At 41.0% G+C, this 5,639-nt stretch overlaps 1 long non-coding RNA gene across 1 annotated transcript; it reads right to left on the bottom strand.

The window, feature by feature from the left end:
* Nucleotides 1-3,664: 3,664 nt before the first annotated feature.
* LOC129151474 (uncharacterized) lies at nucleotides 3,665-5,102 on the bottom strand. The gene is made up of 3 exons (XR_008558163.1): nucleotides 5,027-5,102; nucleotides 4,519-4,582; nucleotides 3,665-3,874 (listed from the first exon to the last, which is right to left on the bottom strand). It is a non-coding gene; the product is annotated as an uncharacterized LOC129151474 (long non-coding RNA).
* Between the last annotated feature and the right edge of the window lie 537 nt (nucleotides 5,103-5,639).

Raw genomic sequence — 5,639 nt, 5'->3', positions numbered from 1 at the left:
GAAACCTCCCAGAAGAACAGAGCTACAGAGCGGGGGGTGGGGCTTTAGAAATTCTTCCCATAAATTGCTCCTCCAACCTTTGGTTGATTCAGGGACTTTAACCTCCAAAGGGTTCAGGGAAAATTGTCCTGGAAGGCAGGAAGAGCAGGTTGGAGATGTCAGCAGCAAACAAAGAATTGGAGTAGTTCCGCTGAAATCACAAAGGGTCATATTTTAGGAGTAAAGAGCACATCAGGGTTAAGGGATTTGCCTAGAGGAAAAGGTAAATTGGCTAATGACATCCAAATCCACCCTTTCAAAGGTCCAAGGGATGTGCCCATAATTTGAGTGTCTGCTTAAATGAAAACAAACTCAACATTCTTTAGGAGAAGATAATAATATCCAGAATCTTTACCAGAATATTACCTACAAGATCCTATAAAGTATTAAAAAATTCTTCTTTACTAAGATAAGGCTTTAAAATTTCCCTCTATGCATGTTTATCTATTGCTCACAATTTTTTGCATATTCTGTTTTCACTGTCATTCAGTTTAAATATTTTCTATATTCTTTTGTGATTTTTTTTCACTCATGGATTATTTAGAAGTATGTGCTTAATTTCCAAATATTTGAGTATTTTCTGGAAGTTGCAGTATCCAATATGGTAGCCACTAGCCACATGTGGCTATTGAGCACTTGAAATATAGTGAGTGTACCTGAGAAATGGAATTTTAAATTTTATCTAAGGATAACTAACTTTTACTTTAAAATGGAAGCAGTATCAGTCATTTCTCCATGAAATACAACCTTGTAGTTTTGGGTAGAAATACATTTGATCTAAGTGTTGTATCACAATGCATTTTTTTTGTAGTATTAACATAAAGACATCATCCATCTAGTCACCACAGTGGAAGGTTCTTTAGTACTTTATTTTAATGCAGAACATTCTGTGGTGTCTGTGGGTCATACACACTTGTAAATATTGTATATAAGAGTATTTCTGTTAATGTTTTATGTCTTTATTGTTTGGATCAATCTGTTTAAAGATGGGGCACATCCCACTTTGCAGGGGGCCCAGCTGTTTGTGGGCATGCTGAACATGTAGCAGGGATTGCAGCAACTTTAAGACATTAACAGCCAGAAACTCAGGGTTTGAATTTTAAGAGACTTTTTGTCTGTGTGTCTGTAATGTTAACTTTGGTGACTAATGTTCTTTGCTAACATAATTCACTCTTTGCCGTTTTATGAACATAAGAAATCTTCTGGTGATTTTTGTCTACTGGGAGATACAGAGTAGCATTAGTGGAGTTACACTTTTTTAGTTTCACTTGGTTAGACATGTCTACTTCCTAGGACACCTGGAAGTTAATAACAGAACAACAAAGCCTATCACCTGAATGATATTTTAAAGATCACTGTGTCTCAAGTTAAACACCAAATCATCTATATAGCTCTTTTTTTCCTCTTTCTAGTCACTAATTCTCTGCTTATCTCTTTCATGTGTCTATAAAGTTGAAGTCTTCAGGATTTGTTGAGCACAGACCAAAACCATAGAAGTCAACTGACAAGCACATCTGAGAGCCTGTTTCTCCTTGAAGGAAGACCCTGTCAGCACAGCCCTTTAATAAGTAGAGACAGTTCATTGTGATACAGGTTTCCTCTTATGGGAGGAAACCTGTATCACAATGAACTGTCTCTACTTTGAGTTGATGCATACACTACCACACTGACAATATTGCTGACATGATTATAAACTCCATTTTATTTTTCAGAGATATCATCACCATTCACCCAGTTCCTCAGACAAAGCTGAGAATCTCCCTGGATTCCTCTCTTTCCCTTACCTTCCAGATCTGACCCATCAGCAAGTTCACAAATCTGATCCCTTCTCTCCATTTTAAAGACCATCACACTAGCCTAAGCTACTATCACTATCCATGACTCAGCAGTCCCCTAAGTGGTCTCTTTAGTTCTGTTGTGCCCTCTTTTTCTATTCTGTACATTGGATTGATTTTTCAAAAATTTCAATCAAACAGAGGAGAGATTTTGCAGAACCCCCCACTCTGGCTTCCAAAAAAATCAGTAGTTATTCCCTATCTCCCACACACTTTATGGTGAAGCTGTTGCTAATCCAAGGATTAGAAAAACTATCCTTAAGGCAGAGTATCCCACATCTGATAACAAGAATTCTGAGATGAGAAGAGTAATTTCCAGAAGCTGAGAGCAGTGGCTACAAGATGGCTATGATGTAGAGAAAATGTTTGTGGGATTTCAGATTATTATTTAGTTAGCACCACAGTGGAAGACTCCAATCTAAGGATATCCTGAGGGCATTAGTTGGTCATCAAGAGAGAAGTAGGAAAATCATGGGAGGTGAAAAGAAAAGTCACCAAAGGCTAGCTCGAACATTGCAACCATTTGCCAATGCTGATAGCATATGGCAGTATGTGTGATAGAGCACAGAAATGGCCATGAATTAATCCCATGTATGTACACATGCCTCTTTACTCTTTAACATGTGGAACTGCAGCTCCTCCTCAGGGTTCTTAGTCTGTTTCTCTACCCCTTGCATCTGTGACTTGCTTTGGATAATGGGACAGTAGATGCATGATGTAATTACACTCCAAAAGTGCTAGTACCCTGGGTCTTGATGTCTCTTGGTCTTAAGAACCCTGCAACTGATTGATGATGAAGGACGCAAGACCCGGTCATCCCTATCACACTAGCCTTCCTAAGAGCCTTCTAACCACCAAACATGGCCATGGGACTATCCATTCAAAAGTATCCAGTTGCTGGATCTTGAGAGGATTACCGGTATGCTAAGCGACATAAGTTAGATGAACAAAGGACAGAACTATATGATTTCACTTATATATGGGATATAAAATAGAAAGCAACAAGGGAACAAACAATACAACTCAACAAACTCATAGTCGCAGGCAGCAATATAACAGTTACCAGAGGGAGTGAGGGGTGGGAAGAGATTGAAGCAGGTAAAGGGGGTGAAATATATGGTGATGGAAGGAGACAATGCAATATACAGATGATATATTATATAATTATACACCTGAAACTTATATAAGGTTATTAATCAATATCACCCAATTAATTTAATCAGATAAAAAGATTATCCAGTTGTGTACTGAATTACCAGCTTAGCACTGGTGCATAAGCAAGTCTGGCTGAGGCGAGCCCAGTTGGCCCAGACCCAAAAACTTCCCATCTGCCTACCATATTGATTGCCAAAGAAATGGAGGTTTTAGGGTACTAAGTTATGCTGTGGTGTGGTACCAAACCAACAAAAGTTCAACTGATATAGTTGATTTCTATAGATAGGGAAGTAAAAGGAGGGTTGGGTGAGAAACTGAGTGAGCCAGTCAGTTGAATTTTTTGGTTTCTACTTCCAAATGGCTTCTACATCAAAAACATGCCTCCAGGTACAGGGAAATTAGGACCTGAATGAATCAATTCCTCTCATATTCCTCCTTCCCAGTCTTCTCTCAGGCTGAAGAGAGTGACAGAGAAACAAACATAGAGACTACAACTGGCCCTTCTGGTTTGTACACATTGTTGAAAGTAGGAAATAAGAAACCTCATTAGCCTTTGACCTCTATTTCTCTTAGAGGTTATGCTGTGTCATGAAGAGACAGTACAGAGGTTCATGAGAAAAGATGAGTCAATTTAATCAGAAAAAAAAGAGAAAATAAGCAATGGGGTTGGAAATATTTTGTTCTTGCTCAGATGAATTGGCATAGAGCACAGGAGAATCCACTGCCAGGTTACCTCCTTCCCACCTGGCTTGAGGACCCAAGCACCCTCTCACCATGGCCGGTCCTGGGTTCACTGAAGTTGGAAGGAGTAATGTTTAATTGAGCTTCCATCATAGTTTAAATTTCTGTAGATAAGAAACAGAACTCATTTTAGGGAAATGGATAGTAACTGAAAACCAAAACCTCATGCAGCCAACAGATTTTTTATTTTTTATTTTTTATTTTCCATAAACTTGTTACTTGATTTCATCTTCCCTATTTCCCAACAATTCTCACCTCCCCATTGTCAGTTTCATTTTTACTTGTTGTTTCTTCTCTACACAAACATATTTTATGTGCTTCCTCAGCTGTTGTTCTGACTGCCCTTCCCCATCCATTCAGTAAATTATTGCTTTGAATGCCATCTGTATGTCCTCATCATAGCCTTAGACCCTCCTCAGAATTTTGAACTTTTATATCCCATTCAACTTCCCCATTGGGCAATTTCATGGGCATCTCAAACAGAACTTGACAAAAATGGAGCCCTTGACCATCTCCGAACCCTGAAGTCCAGACCATGTAAATCATTCTGCCCCCTTTTGGTAGATGCCATCACCATTCAGCCAGTGGCTGCTGCAGAATCTTGGTGTCAGCTACATATCCTCTTTCCTCACTTGCTCATCAGTCTACCATCAACTCCTATGGATTCTACCTCCAAACCATGCAAAATTATCCATTCTCCCCACCTTCATGCGAAGCCAAGCCACTTTTATTTGTTTGTCATGCTTACCGATTCCTAACTGATAGATCCTCCTTTCCCCCAACTGATGGACAGAGTATGACGTAACCGGTACCTGCAGCATAGACATTCCTGAGCACCTAACAAGGCACCTTTTATGGACTGTACATTGAACCACCAATCAGCACCTGCCAAATACCCTAAGCCTCCGATTCCTAAGTCCCTAGGTCCCTAATCATGTGCCTTATAAGAAACTGCCAATCAATGTGTGCTGAGTGCTCTAAACCCCATCCCTTCCTTTTCCTCCCCTCAAAAGGTGTGTTCACCCTGGCACGTGTGCTATTTCTCCTTTGGAAGGCAGACCAGCAGGAGTCTTCTCAATAAAGCCTGTGTCCTGCTCTCCGGCCCTGTTTCATCTTTCATATTGGTGCTGACCCTGGGTGAACATGGACGATCCTTGGACCTAACCCTGAGCTTCTGACTCCTGCTCTGGCTCTGCTCAGTGGCATGGTTTTGAGTTGATTGGCCCATTCAGAACACTTCTCAAACCCAGCCATACCAGGACACATGGGAATCTCGTCACTTCCTTCTAACTGGTAGGCTTCAGGGACTCTCCAGACCCTCCCCACCCTCCCCCCGATTCCCTTGACCTGGAAGGGCCTCAGAGTTTTCCCATCTATTCGGCTACACATTCTACATTCTATGTTCTACGTTCTATGAAAACCAGGTACCTAGCCGGGAAAACTCTGCTCTACTCCATGGGAAAGGTCTCAGGGTGACGACCTTGGAACCTTCTCTTGTCTCTTTCTTTCTATAGGTTGGCTGAGGGAAAAAATGGACGCTTCTTATTCCTTCCCCAACTTCTCGGTGGCCCTTTCCCTCTAGGCATGGGAACCTCTCAATCCAAACCCCCTTGAAACACACCTTTAGGGTGTCTTCTCACCAATCTCTTGACTCTTGGTCTTTCTGGCTACATCAAACCAAAAAAGCTCATTTAAAACAGCACTTTTGATTCCATATCCTCTGAGATCTAGATAATTTTTTGCCACCGGATTGGAAATTGTTAGAGATCCCTACGATTAGGCTTCCCCCTCCCTCCCACTCTCCTGCTCTCCCCTCTCGCTGTACTCCTCATGTTCCACCCATCAGATCCTCCTCATGAAGTCCTCTTT

The sequence above is a fragment of the Eptesicus fuscus genome, chromosome 14 (assembly GCF_027574615.1).
Source record: "Eptesicus fuscus isolate TK198812 chromosome 14, DD_ASM_mEF_20220401, whole genome shotgun sequence".
In the NCBI taxonomy this organism is placed as follows: Eukaryota; Metazoa; Chordata; class Mammalia; order Chiroptera; family Vespertilionidae; genus Eptesicus; species Eptesicus fuscus.
Note: the sequence above shows the minus strand (reverse complement) of the source record. Positions and strands in the feature narration are given on the sequence as shown.